Genomic DNA, 22,158 nt, shown 5'->3' on the forward strand with positions numbered 1-22,158 from the left:
CGTGGTGGCTCCGGGTTGGGCCCAACACAGCCAGGGATGCTGTGGGCCCTTGGCTGCTGCGGCATTTCCAAAGATCCGAGGCGCCTGGGAAGGGATTCACCCACTGCAGTTACTTTGGCGCGCTGCCTGCTCCAAGGACCGAGCCTCCCATCCATGGAAGACAACGGAAAGGTCAATCACAGCCTCGTGGGTCTGGAGAAAACCCCAGCCACGAGGAGGATCAGCACGGCTGGGCCAGGTAAGGCAGGGGATGGCGGCAGGTGAAGGTGGTGCTTTGGCCAGTTCTGCCTCTCGCCCGAAGATCATTTGAGGGCTACAACAATTCCTCTCCAAGCCCCATCAGTAACAGGCAGCCTGAGCCGAGCAGAGGGATGCTGCAGTGAGCTGAGCGAATCCTGAGCTGCAGCTGACAGAGCTGCTCAGCTCCTGCTCCGGCTGGGGGTCACCAGGAGAGCAGGAGGGGCCACGGGGGCTCTGCAGTGCTTTGGAACCCCCTTCCTCCTCCTGGCAAGGAGCAATTGGGGAAGCAAGTGCAGGGCTGGTTGCTAAGGGAGCTGTCCCAACTTGCTGATAGGGAAGGGGAGGGTTTGTTTGGGAATTCTCAGGTCTCCTCTGCCGTGTTCCTGCCGTGATCTCAAGCAGTCTTTCATACCACGTTAAAGGGTACAAGGGTACAAACTTCCAAGCTCAACACCAGCACTTCTGTGATCTCGGGCAAGATCCTGTCCCAGAGACTGCTACAACTCAGACAAGAAAAGCTTTTTAAAGAGCTTGTAGGTTCTCTTGGCTCCATGTTGTTGACTGACTGGCAAAATAAAATGCTGAAGTTTACTGTGTTGCTGCTGGTAAGCTCAAAGTTAAAGAGAACAGTAGGAATTTAAATAAGGCTCACAAAGGGACATTCTTAGGGACCCAAAAGTGTGGAATCCTTGTACGTCTTCCCCGTCTAACTGCATTGTCAGGATTACTTTTGTAATGAAAGGGTCGGTAAGCAAAAATCCAGGTAGGACTTGTGCAAGTTTCCCCTTTGGCCTTTGCTCTAAATACTGAGCTACTGTAACCAAAACTGATTAATTGGCATCAGAATCACATTCTGTATCAAGGGGAAAAAAGAAGGAAAAGAAAGAAAGAAAAAGAAAAAGAAAAAGAAAAAGAAAAAGAAAAAGAAAAAGAAAAAGAAAAAGAAAAAGAAAAAGAGAAAGAAAAAGAAAAGGAAAAAGAAAAAGAAAAAGAAAAAGAAAAAGAAAAAGAAAAAGAAAAAGAAAAAGAAAAAGAAAAAGAAAAAGAAAAAGAAAAAGAAAAAGAAAAAGAAAAAGAAAAAGAAAAAGAAAAAAGGAAAAGAAAAAGAAAAAGAAAAATATGAGAGAGAGAAAAGCAAAGAGAATGGCTTGGGAAAGGGACTGAGTGAGATTTCAGGGAGTGAGCTGCAGGTCTCTGGATCTCTATTTTTGTTTTACTCTTATAGTCTAAGCCTAAGATCAACCATCTTGACCCAGTTCCATTGCCAGCATGCAAGTGCCCAAGTTTTCCATTATTTATTATCACTGATCTCTGTGTTTGATAAGAAAGGCCCTTTCAAATGTGACTGAGCTGGGCTGGCTACAATTACCCAAGGCACAGAACAATTTTAGCCCACTCCAGTTCATGCATTCATAGTAATTTGAAAAATGTTTTTCTTATATTTCGGCATCTTGGGCCTTGCCTGCTCTAGATCTCTGCACTCCCTCCCTCGATGAGCTGCAAATCCCACATCCACAGTGGGTGTCCTGCCCTGTCCCACACAGCAGGGCAGCAGCTGCAGTAGCCCTGCCAAGGGAACTTCATGTGTGAGCACACACAGGGGACTCTGCTGCTGGCCCAGACCTCCTTCTCCTGCTGGGGGGATGTGCACCTTAGGGAGAGCTCCTGATCCATGCTGGGAGGGTGGTCTGCAGAGGGTATGGAGCACTTCAGGCTTCCCTGCGGAAAGAGAACAAGAAAGAGAGAGAGAAAGAGGGACAAACCTGCTTGGACTGTGCTGACTCTCAGAACTCCTTCGAGGTCAGGAAAAGGTCTTTCTCAAGAGTCTTTCAGACTTCCCAGTGAAGCTGGTTTGTGTTTTATGAATAAATATTATCCAGGGCAGGGAACTGAAGCTGAGATTTTCAAAGTCCTTGTGAGTTCTCTTAACTGTCAAACTCAAAACCTGATATTCCCCCCAAGTTTTCTCTACTTATTCAGTCCATTTGCAGTAGCTTATAACTGTATAGAGAAGAGCAACAGCTGGTACACTGACCAAGTTTGTGGGTAAAGCATTCCATGGCTGGAAAACTGCTCTGGAGTGGCAAATTTGTAGCTGATGGTGATGAGGAAACAATTATTGTCTTCTACCCCACGCTGCCAGGAGATGGAATAGCCAGCTGCATCTCTTGTTTTCTGCATTTCTTCTTCTTTTTGTGTTTGTAAGATCAGGACCAATACCTGATTGCTCAGCTATTTAAGCTAGGAGAAGACTTTGAGTCCTCTTTGCTATGGCTGTTTGGCAGACTCTTGTTCAAAGGGGTGCTCTTTTAAAATAGAACAAAATAAAAGCTTAAAAGTTTGGGCCTTAGCAACTTTAAAACTAGAAAGTTAAAAACAATCGCAAAAAAATTACCCTGTTTTTTTTTTAAGAATTCAATTTTATTGAATTTTAGGGCATGCCTTGCATTTTTGGTGGTTAGTGAAAGAGTCTTGGACTTTGTGACTGCTTTGGACTGAGGCTGCTGACTGCTTTCCCTTTTTGTTCTACTTCCAAACAAGGGAAAAACATGTTTATTTTAACTGAACAAATCCATATGCTGTTGTCCAGACCTAGCTGCAAGTGAAGGCTTTGTTTTTTTGTTGTTGTCTTCTTTTCCAACCTAAATCATTCCATGAGTCCGTGACTCACTGCGTTGGCTGCCAAGGCAAATTTCCTGCAGTTCTGTCTCCAGCAGGACTTGCAGACACACCACTCCTCTCTCCTGCTGAATATGAAGCTCTTCTGCATTGTTCTGTGTGATGTATGAGGGCTTTAGGGGCTGAGGGTGGGGTTTGGGTTGTTCTTTGTGATGTGTGAGGGGCTTTAGAGGCTGAGGTTTGGGGTTTGGGTTGTTCTTTGTGATATATGAGTGCTTTAGGGGGCTGGGAGGTGGATTTTTCCACCAGTGTTTTGGAGCTATGATGATTTTACTTCCACAATTACAAAATTGGCTTTCATGCTGTGCTCAGTGCCCTGTCTCTGGGTGGTAAGGAGCAGTTTTTCAGAGAGTAATAAACTCCCTCCTGCTTGGCAGGGCGTCTCTAGAAAGGCCCATTGTTCTCCTGCTGCCAACACTGCCCTTCCTTGCAGGAGCCCATTCTCCCCACTGCAGCCCCAGCTCACATTTTCCTTCTTCTTATTAGCGCACTGGAGAAAGTCATCATTAATCAAATGCAAGCACATTTAGCAAAGTTCAATGTGTATGAAAAATTTATGTCAACCTTTAGGCTCTATGACAGTCCCAAGGCTTCACTTAATAAGTTCCATAATGACTTACTGTTAATGGACAATTCACATTATCTCTTTGAGGTCTGCTGGGCCTTTCAGGAACATTTTCTGTTATTGATTCTAGACCTGCTGTATGTTGGCCAGACATAGAAACAAAACCATTGTTTACATTCTTTGCTTTCTAAAATGGAAAGTTAAAGCGTAAAACCCCAGAGAACATGATTTGCTCTCCTGTAATGTGTGTCTCGCACAAAATGAATGAAAGAGTAGCTGTTTGTGGGGGCTGGCAGAAGCCCTGGGAAATGACTGGAAATTTGATAAATCTTGTCCATTGATTTAGCAGAAATCTACTCTTCAAAGCTGTCCTCAGCCAGCCATCCTTCATCCTTCTAAGAGTCTTAGAGGAGCTCAGGTATGAAATGGCCCCCAAGTTCTGCAGTTTTGTTCACTAATGAATCATAGCTAATCTCAGATATTTAATTTCTATCAGAGTTTTATCTGGGTAAAAAGCCTTGGAAAGTCTCCTGACATCCAAGGACTGCCCATTTCTGTGGCTTTATACAATGCTCTAGAAAATGTGTTCCACTAAGCACAGTGTCTCAGGATTGTTCAGTTCTCATATTATATCATTTTGTAGAGTCTGGATCCTGTGTACATGCTCTAGCACACTGTTTACTGCTGTGAGTAAACGGCAGCACTCAGGACAGTCCGTGTAATGAGCCAGCACTGCTGGAATCCAAGTGCTCCCACACTCCTGGAGGCTGCCGTGTCACATTGTGTTTAAACATCACAAAATGAAGCAATATGGACACTCTGTGTGCCCACCCAGGCTGCACACTACTCTGGAGTGCCTGGTGTCACAAACCATTCCTTTCATGAGGAAAATTCCTCCAATAACATTGAAGTCTCCCACTAAGAACAGGTAGAAAAGCAGATTTTTTCCCATGGCCACCCAAATAGAGCTGACTATTTCACTCACCTAAGTAAAAATACACAACTGTAGTAAGAGTAAAGGCAAAAAATATAAAGACACAGGAGCTGCTTTTCAATATTTTGAAAAAGAAAGAAAAAAATCAGCAGCAATTTGTTGCATTGAGAGACACTGTAAACCTCCAGCAAGGTCAGCCTTGCCTGTGCAGCCACTGTACCAAAGTATCACAGAATGATTGGGGTTGAAGGGGCCTTGAGGACAATCCCACTGCCACCCAGTGCCACGGCCAGGGACACATTTCACTGCCCAGCCTGGCCCTGGGCACTGCCAGCACACCCATCCAAACAGGATCTCATGTTCTTTCTTGCTGCCCTTGCCTCCCCTGCCCTGTGCCCCCTCCTAGTGAGAGCAGCAAGGCCAGCCCCCTCCCAAAAGACACAGAGATATCCTACAGGGCACAGGGATATCCTACAGAGCACAGAGCCATCCTACAGAGCACAGAGAGATCCTACTGAACACAGGGATATCCTACAGAGCACAGGGAGATCCTACAGAGCACAGAGATATCCTACAGAGCACAGGGAGCTCCTACAGAGCACAGAGAGATCCTACAGAGCACAGGGATATCCTACAGAGCACAGGGAGATCCTACAGAGCACAGGGATATCCTACAGAGCACAGGGAGATCCTACAGAGCACAGGGACATCCTACAGAGCACAGAGCCATCCTACAGAGCACAGAGATATCCTACAGAGCACAGGGAGATCCTGCAGAGCACAGGGACATCCTACAGAGCACAGAGATATCCTACAGGGCACAGGGATATCCTACAGAGCACAGGGACATCCTACAGAGCACAGAGATATCCTACAGAGCACAGGGATATCCTACAGAGCACAGGGACATTTTACAGAGCACAGAGATATCCTACAGGGCACAGGGATATCCTACAGAGCACAGGGACATCCTACAGAGCACAGAGATATCCTACAGAGCACAGGGATATCCTACAGAGCACAGGGACATCCTACAGAGCACAGGGATATCCTACAGAGCACAGGGACATCCTACAGAGCACAGAGAGATCCTACAGAGCACAGGGAGATCCTACAGAGCACAGGGAGATCCTACAGAGCACAGAGCCATCCTACAGAGCACAGGGACATCCTACAGAGCACAGAGCCATCCTACAGAATGCAGAGATATCCTACAGACCATAGGGACATCCTACAGACCACAGAGCCATCCTACAGAGCACAGGGATATCCTACAGACCACAGAGCCATCCTACAGAGCACAGAGCTATCCCAGAGGGCAAACAGCTGCAGCAGCACCAAAATAATGGACGTGGGGCATGGCTTGTGCTGTGCCCAATGGTTCATTGTAAAATGCCCTAAATTAAATCCATTTTGTGCCTTTTGCATCAGCAGCCTCAGGTTCCTGATCCTGGACCAGTGGCTGGGTGAGGGAGAAGTGGACAAGCATGTTCAGAAGTCTGCTGGCTGTGTTCCAAGTGAGATCACAGTGTTCACAAGCTATTTACTGACAAACTCTTTAAAGAATTAAAAGCTGTGCATAACCCTGAATATTCCAAGGAGATTATTGCTGGCAAAGTGCTCTCAGCCATAGCAGATAATCAGAAACTTTAGCAAAAAAACCCTTCGCTCTTAACTCTGCCTCAAAATAAAAAGGGCATTTGTACTTGACTGTAATAAAAAGCTAGTGCAAAATGTCTGCATGGTAATAACAGAGACCACAGTTTTAATGAGAGTTGGGGAAAAAGAAAGAGTAGAATTTCTGACTGTTTATTTGCCCTTGGTGGATTATGAGATGAAGGAAAGTCCCTGCTTTTTTTAGCATGGAGGTCAGCGTGGAGTCGTGCTAATAAAAGAGCATTATTCTCCCAGTGCACCTATAAAAGGCAGAGCCCACACCAACCCTTGCCATGCCATGTAGGCAGCCAGAGATTCACTGCAGACAGGGCCCCTTCCCAGCACACGTTCAGAGCTGAGCCAGACCCAGGAGCTGCTCTGTTTGTTGGTGCTGTGGGGGTGGCTGGAATTGTCTGTCTCCACCAGCCCAGGCAATTTCCTTTCCTGTGACCTTCCTCACACCCCTCAGGGGTCATCATCCTCTGCTCCCAGTTTGAGCTGGCTGCACACTCTGAGGGCAGCATTAATGAAATATCCCTGAGAGTCTCAAGCTGGAATAGCCACTGATGGGTGAGGGATGCAGGGCTCCCTTCCCAGGGATGGCACCCCTGGGCTGCCCTGGCAGCAGTGGAGGTGAGCAGTGCAGAGCTGCATCTTCCAAGAGAATGATGTGCTGTGACCACACCGCCAAAACCACCACCTTGCAGCCAGGAAAAACATCCTTTCATTTGGGGAGTCAGGAAACAGAGGGATAGAAGCATTTCTAAGGAAGGGAGCCTGCCTGGAAACACCAGACAGCAAGGGAAGTAGGAGTGCTGACCTTCAACCATCCTGGTCTCTCTGAGCTTTACTCTTTGTCTTGAAAACTCTTTCAGAGAAGAGCAGGAGAAGAAAAGATTCAGGAAAAGTGCTTTTGGTCTGATTGGCTCAATGTCATGGGGCAAGAAATCAAAGCCAACGAGGCACACAAGATAATCTGAGTATGTGTGAGGGAGTGAGAGGGACTCAGGCCTCGATGCTCACCTCAGCCACCGCTTGGATTGCATGGCCATGATGGAGACCCAGCTCCAGAGCACAGCCCTGGGTCACAGGCTGGCTTCTGTGCCACAGGGAAGGGCTGCTCCACACCCTGCTGAGTGGGACCAGCTCCACTGACAGGCCCTGCAGGTCAGCTGAGAGTGAAAGAATCCAGATCCCTGCTGACTTCAAATGTTACCTTGCAGCTCTTAAAATCCCATTGATCTTTAAGAGTGACAAACGCCTGAAAACTTTCATCCTCTCTCTGCCGGGTTCCTTCCCAACCCTCTTCTGCTCCAGGGCTCCCCATGGGCTCAGCACATCGCTGCTGTCTGAGCAGAGAGTCAGGCAGGTCAGAAAACCAAAAGCAGGATAAATCTTTCCAGTCCTTCCTTCAGGAAAGCTTCCGTGCCCACGATGGAATGGCAGGGAAGCAGTGTCCAGCTGGAAGCAGGCTCTTGTTCCTAACTGGCTAAATTCAGAGTTATTTATCTGGCAAAGAGTTTCCATCTCTCTCAGAAACTGCAAAATTAGTCTATCAGGTGGAATCCCACCATCACTTAAACTCAGAAGACTGCAACGTTTGTGGTGTTTTCTTAGCTCTGAGTTCTGACACGTGAGCTCTTCCTCTCCTCCAGACTCTCCAAGCAAAACCCAAGGTACTTTTTTTGCTCTACTCATGCTACTCACAACAAAGGTTGCATGCTCAATTTGTCTGGGGTTTTTTTTTTGTTTTCCCTGAAAGACGGTGTTTTCTTCCTTGGTCTCTTTTAGATTCCATTAAAAACGTGTTCTCTTTGCCACCCTGAGCACTCTATTAATATCCCTGCCACAAACATCCACAACCCGATGTATTCTCTCCCTTAAGAAAGTTTAATTTGTTTCAGTTAAAGATCAGTGTTGTCATAGAGGAGCAGAATATCACCCTCACCAATTTAATGAATGAACAGGGTAAATGCTAAACCATTGCTCACTTCTGCAGGTCCCGCTGGTTCGCTTGCAGGAGCTGCAAGGAGCTTGGGGATTGTCTGTGAGGCAAAGTCCCTGAAGTTTAGGACCCTTGTCCACCAGAAATATGGTCAGATGAACCACTGGAGTTACCCTAGGAAGAAAGGTGGCCATGTGCAAATTTAATGCAGAATGGCCTCACCCTGCCAAAGAAAAGAGAAGGAAAACCACAGAGGGTTTTAGGGGCTGCCAGTGCATATTAGTCAACTTGCATTAACTCTCTTAACAACAAGCCAGAGAATTTAATTTGGATTCTTTCTGCAAAGCTAAACTGCAGCCCATCTGTTTTCCATCCCAGACAATGGATAGACCAAAATTTATGCAACAAAATAGTGCCTAGGATTTGAAGGTTTGAATAGCATTCACCTCAAAACCTGGTGTGCCTTCGCTGCACCAGGGCAGTATTTTTGGGGAGATCTTTGTGTTCAGGTTTCTCCTGGCTGTGTTTGAACATTGCCTGAGATGATTCAGGAGTTCTGCTTGACAAACGGGTGTTGTGATCCGAGGCCCATCTGGCTTGTTTTGGAGTGGGTAAAGGTCAGTGCTTCTGTTAATACAACTCGTACAAATACTTCCCTGCCATCTGACGACATTCCTCCTCATTCAGATTGGCAGCCTTTCCCCCCCCCACAATCTGGAATCTCCTCCCAACGTGGGCTGTTGAAGTGGGGATGATCACAGTTTTAAAATCAAAGGTTGAGTGCTTCTGTTGAGTTATACTTGGAAGCAGCCATGTTCTGTACAGTGAGAACATCCCATATGGAAAGGACATATGTGTTGGAGACAATAATACATAAATAGTGAATACAATTTTATATAACCCTTACATTCTTATGGCTCTTACATATAATTCTCTAATGAGACAGGTGAAATAGATGACTTCAATACTGATATTTAGGTCCATCTGTTGAAAGCTTACACAATAAATAGGGAATTTTAAAGACTGACTTAGCTGTACGTAATTTTTCAAACAATTGCACTGACAGAACTTGAAAACCCTGCTGGGCTGTCCTTACACAATATTGGAGATAGCACTGAAACCTCACAATAAGGTCTGCCTTGAACAGACACACATACAAACAAACATCTACACTTTGTCAAATATCAACTTAGACTGGTTTTCCCCTGGTTTTGTTCAAAGAGCACCAAGTTTTGGCGAATTAAAGCAGGTGAAAAGTTCCAGTGAAAAGGCAGAGGAGTTAAGATGAAGAGAATCCTGGCAATGGTTTTGTGATGGAATGTCAGCATTGCTCAGGGGCTGAGCTGTGGGGCTGGCAGGATCCTGGACAACCACGTCCATCCATCACTGATCCTGCCCTAAGAAAATCCATCCCAGTGTAGAAGATGCCTAAGCCTGGGTGGGGAGGAGGGGAATAAAACTCAGTTTACAGATGGTCAGTGAAGACCTGTTAGCACTTGGCAGCCAAATTCTCTCAGGAGTCTGGGCAGACGATTTTCCCATCTTGCCCCTGTCCTCCCCAGGCTCAGCATCAGCCCCCACAGAGGAGCCTGAGCACTGAGCTCTCTGGTTAAAGTAGGAAAGGGGCAACATCTTGGCATTTCTGCATATTTAAAGGAGATTAAATAGGGGTTTAGCCTAAGAAGTTATAGTCATTTTATGAACCTGCATTACCCAGTTTCAGAAGTCAGGGAACAGTGATGATGCATTTCATGCTCACATTAAGTTAGCTGCAATATTTTTTTCCTCGTCATCACCATATTGCTTCACAGAGCTTTGGGAAATATTTGTTTTCCCTCTAATGACTAAAACTAGTTTTGTTTAAAAAGAAAATTCTTCTGATTTTTCATCTCTCTGGGGTTTTTTCCTTTTTTTCATTTTTGTGTCAGTAAATACAAAACACTGACATTGCCTGGTGAGAACTGTTTGGGGAGGAAATCTGGGGATAGACTTCATTCACTTAACATATGTTCCCTGGAAATTAATCACCTATGAGATGAAGAACCTAATGGTTTGTGGTCATGCAGTATTAAGGCACATTAAGCACTAAAATGGAGCTGCTTTTTTCCCAGCACTACTCTGATAACCAACAAGCCTCAGAAAAGAAATCCACATTCTTATTCTATGCTTTTCATATATCTGATTAAAAATTAGCTGAGTGCTCTAACTGAGCTTGGTGCCAATGGCTTATAGAAGAAGCATTTAAAAGACTTCAAAGCTCTTTGGTGCCTAGTGGAGGCTTCAAAAGACCCTAAATATGGTGTCCGTTTTTTCCAAAGCATTTCCTGAATCTGTGGTCCATGAACCTTTCTAAAAGTTTCCATCTTCTTGTCAAACGAAGCAATTTTGTATTTGCTTGGTTGTTTGTATTTTGTCAAAATAATCCAAAATGCTGTGAAATAAATGGGTGAAAAAAAAAATCCTACAGTGAATTCCAAGGGCCAAAGGCCAGGATATCTATTCTTTAATAGTAATAGTAGTTTAAGTATTAATAGTATTAGATAGATAGATAGATAGATAGATAGATAGATAGATAGATAGATAGATAGATAGATATAAAAAAAACTATTTAATAGTAGTGTAACACTGCAGCATGGGAATTTTTTAATCAGGATGACCAAACTGAACTGTGCTCAGGAATGAGGGTACTTCTCACCCACCAAGTGATCAACAATTATGCAGCTTTACAGCCCTGAGAAACAAAAAAATCTGACTTCTTCCTAAGCTCACAGACTGACTTACCTAGAAAACCCTTCAGTGTTTTTTAATAGCAATCTTATTACAGCCATTATGGACACAGTCAGGCCTTTACACAGGTTTAGTGAGGACTTTCACACTGTCCAAAAATCAAAAAGCAAATTTCTATAGGTTCCCTTTACCAATCATTAGAAAAGCTATGGAGGAGGGCTACAAAGAGCCTTCTTGCACCTTCCTCCTCAGCTCTCAGTGTGCCAGCCCTTATCCAGCCTTCTTCTGCAGCACTGAATATTTATCAATCAATTTATTTATTTATTTGTAAATTGAGTTTCACACTGCCTGGTTTAATGAGCAGAAATGGTAAAGCAATAAGCAAATGAACTAAATAAGAGAATTTCCTGGAAGCCACCCAAGCTGGATGCAACATTTTACTCCCTGTGATGATGACCCTTCATTCTTACCATGTCTTCCAAGCCCTGCAGGCAGGAGCTGGCACTCAGAGATGCACAGAATTCCTGCAGCCCTCAGAGCAGGCATGGCTGAACCTGCAGGTCATCCTGTGCATTATCTGCATGTCTTTCCCTTTAAAAATAGTCAGACATTCTCTGAGGCTCTTTCCACAAGTCATTTCCAAGTAAAAAATTTGCTCTCCTTTTTTTTTTATTTAATGTACATTGACTCACTCAGACACATGTGCACAGAACTTCAGGTTTCCAGCAGATTACTGTATCTGTTGGCAGCCTTCAGCTATTAAACTGCTTGTGTTTTTATAGGATAGGCTAATGGTATTGATAGCCCTTAAACACTGCTCCTATAGCCACTGCTGAATTTTTGGGGTACTCCAAGGAAGGAGGAATTGAAACATCAACAGTGAGAATTAACCATTAACCTGTTAAAGTTTGAATTTGTGTGGAGAGGGAAGAAGGGAGGGAGGAAGGAAGGCAGGGAGGAGGCAGGGAGGGAGGGAGGAAGGAAGGAAGGCAGGAAGGAAGGCAGGAAGGAAGGCAGGAAGGAAGGCAGGAAGGAAGGCAGGAAGGAAGGCAGGAAGGAAGGCAGGAAGGAAGGAAGGAAGGAAGGAAGGAAGGAAGGAAGGAAGGAAGGAAGGAAGGAAGGAAGGAAGGAAGGAAGGAAGGAAGGAAGGAAGGAAGGAAGGAAGGAAGGGAGGGAGGGAGGGAGGGAGGGAGGGAGGGAGGGAGGGAGGGAGGGAGGGAGGGAGGGAGGGAGGGAAGGAAGGAAGGAAGGAAGGAAGGAAGGAAGGAAGGAAGGAAGGAAGGAAGGAAGGAAGGAAGGAAGGAAGGAAGGAAGGAAGGAAGGAAGGAAGGAAGGAAGGAAGGAAGGAAGGAAGGAAGGAAGGAAGGAAGGAAGGAAGGAAGGAAGGAAGGAAGGAAGGAAGGAAGGAAGGAAGGAAGGAAGGAAGGAAGGAAGGAAGGAAGGAAGGAAGGAAGGAAGGAAGGAAGGAAGGAAGGAAGGAAGGAAGGAAGGAAGGAAGGAAGGAAGGAAGGAAGGAAGGAAGGAAGGAAGGAAGGAAGGAAGGAAGGAAGGAAGGAAGGAAGGAAGGAAGGAAGGAAGGAAGGAAGGAAGGAAGGAAGGAAGGAAGGAAGGAAGGAAGGGAAGGAAGGGAAGGAAGGAAGGGAAGGAAGGAAGGAAGGAAGGAAGGAAGGAAGGAAGGAAGGAAGGAAGGAAGGAAGGAAGGAAGGAAGGAAGGAAGGAAGGAAGGAAGGAAGGAAGGAAGGAAGGAAGGAAGGAAGGAAGGAAGGAAGGAAGGAAGGAAGGAAGGAAGGAAGGAAGGAAGGAAACAGAGCTTACCAAAAAACCTGTTAACTAAATCTTTGTTGATCATGACTGCCATAACAGAGTCTCCAAATGCCAATTTCTCTTCCCAACCCTCACATTCTGAAGCAGCTGCATGACTGGTTCTGGCCTCTCTTGAACACCACCAGACTGAACATCTTTGTGGATTTGTCTTCATCTTTCTTTCTTTCTTTCTTTCTTTCTTTCTTTCTTTCTTTCTTTCTTTCTTTCTTTCTTTCTTTCTTTCTTTCGAAGCTACAGAGAAAAGGAAAACTGACTCTAAAGGCTCCTAAAAAAAAAAAGACCCTACATTTATAATTTTTTAAATCTTAGGTTTTCAACTCAGCAGTTTAGTAGGTCTGACTCACTGCTTTTATCTCTTGGGGATGGCAGTTTGGGAAGCAGATTTCATTACAATAAAAGAACAGGTGCCATTCTTATTCTTAACTTTTTTTTTTATAACACTGCATAACATACATCTGTCTCACTGCTACTACACAAAACACAAGCCCTGAGGACTATTTAGTGATCATTCTGCACCATTTTTCATAAGAGCAGGACTGTTCCCCTGTTCTGGTCCAACTCTAATTAACAGAGCGATAGCATCACTGTAACATTGTGCAATTCCTATTTTAAATAATGTTCAGTGTGTACCACTGCCCTTTTCTGTCAAAGTATTTCTGCATGCTTTGGCACAGAGATATCTGCATTTCTATATCTTCTACCAATTTTACAAAGGTTTTATAAGGCTTAATGAATGGAAAATGCTTTGAAAAGCTGTAGATAAAAGGCAATTTTGAAGGCAGTCATTAGTAGTAAATACCCTCATCAAAATTTCTCTTGCTAATCCTCTCTGCTCTGGCTGTGCAGGCAGTGTTGACAGACCATTCCTCCAAGGTTATTCTGATGCCACCTCACAGACAAGCACCCTGAAAGTCACTTATATTCACAACCCTGCTGGCACCAGTGTCACTCAGCTCATTTTGAATTATGCCACCTTAACATCACAGAGCAATAGAAAAAAGAAAAAAAATCATGGAGTTTCTATGAGTCCTACCATTAAAACTAATATTGTGTAACTGGAAATCAACTGCTTCAATTAATGGGAATATATGGCTTCATTTTGTAGGCATAACCTTTCCATTTGAAAGCGTGCTGACATATGGGTTCCCACTGGTGCTGTAATTACACCATGCCTAAAAGTCATCATTAGTTTAAAATGTGGACGTGCTTTATATACATATATGATGGCCATTCTTGGTCACAAGCACTTTTCTTCCAGCACCAGTTCCAATGGCTCTCCTTCACTGCGCTCCCAGTTCTGCTGGGGCTCCTCAAGGGCCACTTCCAGGCTGACATCACCTGGGAGGTGCAAGGTACAGTGCCCCTCTCTAAAGCACTCTGTGGCTGTAAGACAGCACAGCACTATTGTTCCTGGGGTCCTGGGCCATGCCAAAGCTCTGCACCCCACAGTCCTGCAGGAATGGGAACGTTTAACACACTGGATAATTGGGGTTTGGACAAATGAGGCGCTGGGAGTAGCCTGGGCAGAGTGACCATCAGAGAAGCAAGAGGGAAAACTGCCCTCTGAGCACCTGACTGTGCCAAGTTACTAAAATTTGCATTTCCAAGGTCATTTTTAACAGTCATTCTAGTGAGAGATGTTGATACCGTGCTGTGGCACTGGGAGCTTCTGGCTGAGTTTGATCAGGAGGTTGTCCATGTCACCTCCAGATTAAGTTTTTGCCTTGCTTTTCATTATTTAAAAAAAAAAAAAAAGGAAAAAAAAGAAAAAGGTAGCTTTGTAAGAACAATATTTTTAAAGTCCGAGGGGTGGACAAGCATGGATTTGAAGCCTTTACTTTGATCTGCACTGAACACTTCATTTTGTATTTCAGTATTTCAGCAACACTTTTGTACAGTTCAAAGGGAAATTTTACCTGAATTTGAAATAAACTTCCAAATGAAATCTTATGCAAATAGGAGCAGGGAAATATGTTTAAAATCTGTCAAAAATAAATGCTTTGATTTTTGTAAAGCATTGTGTTTGTCTTTTTGGGGAACCATGAATACTTCCATGGAAGCAATATGGGAAAATGGCCATCAATGTCAAGAGTCTGTATTTGTCACACAGCTCCAGTAATCTGTGTTTTGGTTGTGCATCTGACAGCTGTGGGTCTTTCAGATCCTCTAAGCATTTTGTTTCCTCAGACAGCTTCTTTAACTGTGGGTACAGACCCCCACACCCAGCCACATTTCCAAAGGGGCACCAGCATTACTCAGATCAGAGCAATGGAGCTGGGACTATTTATTTTCCTTCATCATCCTACCAAATACCTATGAAAGACCTTGAGATCTTGGGCCTGAGGTCAGTAAAGATGGAAATTAATCTTTTTATTGAGCTGCTCAAGGCCTCATGAAGGTCTCTGTCTTGTCAACTATTATGTATGAAATTATTTGTACCAGTCATTTTTATGTCTTCTCTTCTCAGGCAACTTCTATTTGGTGAGCAAAGGACCAGAGCAAGTGTTTTCCTGTGCTACAAGGAGGCCTGATGGTGTCACCAAAACTGCAGGAAAAACCAAAACTCTCCAATAACATTTTTAGAGTTAGAAAATCAAAACATTTTTACTGTTAGGCATTACTTTATTCTGGCCAGGATGTTGTTCTGACCAGGACACGCAACAGAAATCATTTCATCCACACATAGCCTGTGTTGTGCAGAGAAAATAATTCCATGTTACTTGATTTTTACCAGATTTTTCAAATATTTTATACAGTCAAAATCCAGGAATTCATTGTTCAATGTTCATTGGTCCCAAGTAATGCAGCTCTCAATATTTGGTTTCCTATGGCATAGGGATCCCCTGATGCTAATTACGTCTTTTTTCTCCTCTCTGTTTCCCAGACCATTCTTCTCTCTCTTTTTCAACCGTGCCCAGCGATGCTTGGAGCTGGTGGTCATTGATGGTTGTTATCTTTTGCTGTGTGAGATGTTCATCAGACTCACCTGGTGGAACAGTCCTCTGAAAAGAAACCTCAACTCCCTTCCCACGGCACAAAGGTGAGCAAAACTGACTGAAGTTACTTAAGAAGCTTTTAAACTTTGGATCAATTCCAGCAATGATTGGCACTGTTTGTGAAGGCCTGGATGCAGCCTGGAGTCCGTTTTGGATTTGGAAAGCTGCATGGGGCCACACCACGGTTTTTGCTCACGCTCTCTGTCCTCCAAGGTGTGTATGATACTCTCCTGAAGCGGTCTGGAAGCTGTTCAGACTCTGGTTGTTTTCTATTCCCTTTGCTGTATTAACAATTATTCCTGGGATGCACTTGGCTGTTGCTCAGACTCCTTTTCTTTGTTGTGGAGAGGATGGAAGCAGCCGGGCCGAGGGAAGGGAGCATTCCTGCAGCAGGGAAGGCTGTGCTGGAGGATGTCTGACACAGCCACCAGCACGGCTCACTGTGCATCCCCAGAGCTCTCTGGGCCTCCCTGCAAGTGCCTGTGGGACTGGGAATGTTCCTGGCTCATCCCCTCCGTGCAGTATTTACCCTGGGTCAGCTCAGTCTGGGATGTGCCCGCGGGGATGCTCTCACACCAGCACAGCACAATTGAGATCCATTTGACCAGATTTTACAGCCAAGTACAATCCCCTTGGCCAGTCATTAGGCTGTGTTAATTATGGCAATCAGCCTACTCAGTCTGACCTAATTATAAATAATTAGCTTATCCCTTTATTTCCAAACCTCTTCCCTAGTGAGATGGTACTTTTAAGATTTTTAGACTAGCAAAAGTCCCCTCACAGAGTTGCTTTTCTTTTTCTTTAATGTCAGGGTCTAACAACCTTGACCTTAAAGGCCCAAGTCCATGAGAAAGGCATGGCCAGATCTCACAGTCCTGGGGGTGAAGGAGGTGCCTTCTCTTCCTTGAGGAATTACAAACCTTCATTTTTAAGCTACCTCACTGTTGTAGGGCATTTAGTGGGATTTTAAAAAATATCTATAGGCATCAAAATTCCCACTTGCCCAACAAAAATATCTCTTTAATGCCTTTTTCAAAATCTTGTGCTTTTTGATTAGAATGCTGCCTCTCAGAAGTGAGCATGGCACAAATCTTAGTGCCCACTTATGCCCAGCAGCAAATAAGATCATTGTACCCTCTGCACATGGTTTGACACCAAAATGTTAAAAATTATTTTCTTACAGTGAAAAAATGCAATATTTTTATTTTTGCTGCTTCAGGCAGCAAAGACTTTGCTGTTTGCCTCTTGTCTCCAATTAGAAGTAACTAATCCTCACCAGAAAGACCAACTGCATATGAAACTGTGTTGTTTCCCAAGTTTATGTTTTTCTGCTGTCATTTAGGAAATGCATACTGCCCACATGGGTGGTGTGGGATCTCTCAGGAATAACACACTTGTAAGAAGTGGACGGTGTGTCTGTGTAGCCTCAAAATGTCACTCCAAATAACTCTTCCAGTAAAAGCTCCTTGAGGACCTTTCTAAACCCTTCTTCCTGACCCAAGGAAATCATTTTTCCTTGAGTTCCTGGAGGAGATTTTCACTTGTGGCCATACCTCCATGTCAAGCAGGATATCCCTGACATTTTTGCCATTTTGCTGCAGTTCTCCCTCCATGGCCACCAGTTAATAGAGGCTCCTATGGAAGAAAGCACCCCTGGGTTTTTAGGTGTTGCCCACCCACATCTGGGAGATGTTGTAGGTATTCCTCCCTCCAGACTCCATGCCAAGCACAACTTTATACTGTCATGCCCTGAAGGACCTCAAACTTTTCCCACTAACAATGATGTCAGCCTAGGATCAATCTGAAATAATTCCCATTCCAAGGATTTGTGCTCCTGGCTCATTCACACTAATGCAAAGTAATCCCAAACGTGTCAAAATTTCCTACTTTGAATACTAAGTCAAAGCTCATTAAAGCCAATTTATTTTTCCCCTCCAATGACTCCCAGGTTCTATGAATCAACCCCTGTTTACAGAATTCTCCCGAGGCTGCCTCATGCCTTGCCTTGCAAACAACATTTGCAAAGTAAAGCCACCTTTATTTCTATGCAGGGCATTTACAGACAGTTAGATGTGTAAGCAACAAAGCTCCCTGCCTGGTCAGGAAGGCAACCTGTGGGATGGCATTTTACTCCAGAAAAGTATTCCAATGACTTCAAGTGGAAACTGACTGAAGAAAACCCCTGCTTGCTCTGTACCAGGAATTCTAAGCACAGGCTGAGAAAAAGATAAAGTTACTCTAAAATGCAATTTTTCAGTTTTGTGGAGCATGTGTTTCTGCATGGCACTTGGCTAAATGGATGACTGAGCAATGCAAATTCCTGCACTCTGTTCTGCTTTATGTGGAAGAAATGTCCCTGGGACATGGAAACTGCCTGGTTACAGTAGATGTTTTGTGCCAGTTATCACAAATAGCTCATATTTGCAGAACAAGCTACTCTAACCAACCTAGCTGAATTTTCCTGAACCCCTGCAGTGTGAGCATTATTTAAACTAAATATTGAACTGTTAGATGTACTGGATGTGTTGGTGACACTGCTGGGATAGAGAAATGAGCTTTGCTCAGAATGGCAAATTATAGAATCATAGCATGGGTTGGGATGGAAGGGACTTAAAGTTCACCTCATCCCACCCCTGCCATGGCAGGGACACCTCCCACTGTCCCAGGTGCTCCCAGCCCCAGTGTCCAGCCTGGCCTTGGGCACTGCCAGGGATCCAGGGGCAGCCCCAGCTGCTCTGGGCACCCTGTGCCAGGGCCTGCCCACCCTGCCAGGGAACAATTCCTGATTCCCAATCTCCCACCCAGCCCTGCCCTCTGGCACTGGGAGCCATTCCCTGGCTCCTGTCCCTGCAGTTCCTGAGGAATTGTCCCTCTCTGTTCCCTGCAGCCCCTCAGACCCTGGAAGGAGCTGTGAGCTCTCCACACAACCTTCTCCTGCCCAGGCTGAGCAGCCCCAGCTCTCCCAGCCTGGCTCCACAGGGATTGTGCTCCAGTCCCCTCAGCACCTCCGTGGCCTCCTCTGGACTCTCTCCAACAGTTCCAGGTCCTTTTTATGTTCACCAGAACTGTTCCCAGGTGGCACCACTCCAGCCCAGGTGGAGTCTCAGGATAGCAGAGTAAAGGGGGAGAATCCCCTCCCTCACCTGCTGTCCAAAGTACAGTGTATTTTGGTAGCAAAAATAATAAATAAACAAAACCTTCCTGATACGAGCCCTCTGTTATGGAGGATAAATTAAACTATACTGTATGAAAAACCCCAAACCTTGACACACTTTAAGCTTCATTTCTCTATGGATTCTTGTTCTTGCTTTTTTTCTAACCTTCTCACATCATCTGTCTTGTCTCTTGTTTTTGCCTGAGTACTACAAAATGCTCCTTCACTCTCTGGCTCCCCTTTGCAGCCCATTATCCTGCCCCAGAGGGAGCTGCTGCCTCTCTCCTGCTCCTTGCAGGAATTCCTGCACGCTGCCAACCTTTGCCTGCCTTGCACAAAGCTCTGCTCCTGGGCTGTCTCTCATCTCTCTGATCCAGGCAGAGGTGTCAGAGGGTCCCAGGGAGCCAATAATCAACACTCCCCCTGTGCCAGCAGCTCCTCAGGAGCTCTCTGAGTAACTGGAGTGCTTTTGGAAGTCTGCAGCGAACAGCAAAAGAAGCTTTTACCACCAATATCTTTCATAGATCCTCTAAGCTGATTGATGGTAATGCTGAGAATTAAATATTTATGGCTTAGGGGCATGGGGAAGTTTTGAAGTACATATTTTAAATCTGTATGAGAGGAGCAATGTCAAGGCATGTCAGAAGCTTCACACAGTGATTGGAGAAGGAGTTCTGTCTCCATTCTCTGCTGTTTCCTTCCTTCTTTGTTCTTTCCCCATTCTTCCATTATTTTAAATAAAAAACACCCTCAGGAAGCTGAAAACAATGGTAGATAAAAATCCCAAAAAGGTGAAATGGAAAACAGAAGATGTCTTAAGCTTTTTGTCTATTTAATCATTAGAAATAAAGAAAAAAACCTGTCGTGTTTCACATTGCTGAAGGTAACCCAAGGCAGGGACTATAGACACATCACAATAATGAATGATTTACTATGGCCATATTATCCAGGGCTATGATTTCATGCTCTCCTCCTCTTCCCACAACAAATGGAAGTTCCCACCATGTCTGCTGCCTTGTGGCTGGAAGATCTGTAGATGTAAATGGACGAACATCCATTAGCAAATCAATCCTGCCCCATTCCATCAGCATTCCATCTACTCTGCAAGTGTCAAACATGCTGGAGGAAGCTTTACCCTCATACCTTTGAAAACTCCCATCAGCTCCTTATGGCATTTGGGATGTTAATGCATTTTAGGATTTTCAGCCAAGTAGGCCAATTTCAGTGTTCTGAGCTGCATTTTGGTACAGATACTGCCTTGCATCCAAACAGGCCAAACTAATATTCATTCTGTTTACCTGAAGGACAGCAAAGAAGTACTTGAGCAAGGTTAAAGTGTGTTTCGCTCCCTCAGAAGATTGGTGACATTTCTATAATCTAAAATGTGAAATCCTCTATATCCCAGATATGAAACCTGATGGCATAATTTTTTATTCCCATTCTAAGCAACAATTTGCATGGGTGAGCATTCTCAGCATTCTTAGTTGCATAGTTCAAAAATGTCCAGGGCTTGTTGAGGATTAACAGACTGAAGAAACAAGATGTTTTTTGTATTAAACTGCGGGGGTTTAAGGAAGGTTTCCTTAATGGGTCATCACAACCTTTTTTCCTGACTGAAGGGAATTTTCTAAACCACACTGTATTGAGAAAGTCTTTTCATGTCAGCTAAAAATAAAAAGTATTTGGCTGCATGATCTACATAAATCAAACAGGAAAACACTATTGAAAATACAAATTTTCTTCTGTGCAGGCTAGCATAAAGCCTGCCCTACATGAGTGCTCCTGGCAGCTCTTCAAAAAGGCTGATTTCACCTACAACTATGAATTTAGAGCCAAAATACCGAGCATATAAATTGATTGCTTCCATTGGTACCATCAATATTCTTGTCAACCCCTTCCTTGATCTGAGATTAAACTTCAAAAAGTGATCTCAGGAAATAAAACAACAGTGTCTGAATTGAGGTCTGGTGGCACCTGGGACCTCTGAAAAGACAATGTACAACTGAGCTATTAATTACTAATTATAAATTAAGGCTCCCCCCACTCCAGAGCATGGTTGCTTTGAATGCAGCACACTCCCTTGTACTGGAGTTCAAATTGCATTTCCCTCCACAGCCTTTGATCTTCCCATAAAAGAAATCTGAACAGGCTTTCCGCATAACCAAGAAATCATTTTGCAGTTCTGAGTTCTCCATCCCCAATGTCCCTGCAGGGCCTACTGGGTCTAATTCCTGGTCAGTGGAGCCCTCTTTTTCCAGCATTTCAGACATTTTTGGACATTGTTTTGAAAGAATCCTTCCAGCACTTGCTTATCTGCAGAATGCTCTGCCCATCGGGCCCCAGCAGCAGCTCCTTGAGAGATCCCCATCTTTCCAGGAAGGGTAAATAGTAGCACCATTTTAACCATGACAAGTAAAGAGAGCATTATCTGAGCTATTCCTGGTTTGGGTGAGCTCTTTTTTAAACATCAACATTCCACCAGGGAAGCCTGGTTTTAATATAGGCAGATAGACAACGTGATAAACCAAACAGCAAGGAGGAGAGCAGCCCCAGATTTATCATCGTATGAACACAGTCAGGTTCCATGGTGAGACAGTCAGCAGGGCATTAAAAACTGGAATTTCAGCATCACATTTTATGGGCTTGGGACTAGAGAATTGTGACCCACCTCCCTGGGAGCCCAATATCAGGAGTCAGGTCCCCCTCTTTGTGTCTGGTTGAGACCCACAATGGAGCTGATCTCCAGAGCTGGCTGGACCAGAGGGAAATGGAAACAAGAGGGAATGCAGGACTTAGGCTGGTGTTGGGAAATCTAAGGAACAAAGGGACTTGCACAGGATCACACATCAGCAGGTGACAAGGACAGAGCTCCTATATCCTCCTCTTCTAGCTCTGCAAATAAGTTCTATTAAAATATTAATTCAGGTTGCATATATTGACAATGCTCCTGCCCATCAAGTCATGTTGAGCTCTACAGATCTCAGCATTTTCCAATCAATGTTTCAAGGTGGTCAGCATGCACCTACATTTTTTTTTGGTTTGGGGTTTTTTTTTGCTATTTTCTACTACAATCAATTTTTCAAAACCAACACCAAAAAAAGAGTATGAGCACAAATCCGAGACTTCCTGATTTGAGGTCAATCATACATCAATACTGAAATCTAATTAAGTCTAACGAATAAAAGAATAGATGGCTAACTAAGCAAATTCTTGAATCAGAAGTGGTAATGAATATGCTTATCTAGCACATTCAAAGGTTGAATAGGATATTTGATGTCACATTACTTTAGAAGAAAATTCCATCTAAAATTTCCCATCAGGTTCAAATATTCCCACAAAATATTATCATTCTCAAAATATTTAGCTATTTACTACAGGATTCATAAATTCAGATATGTGCCCTGAATTACATCTATTAGAAAATTGTGGGGTTCTGTG

This window comes from Fringilla coelebs (assembly GCF_963513975.1).
Source record: "Fringilla coelebs genome assembly, chromosome: 14".
NCBI lineage: Eukaryota > Metazoa > Chordata > Aves > Passeriformes > Fringillidae > Fringilla > Fringilla coelebs.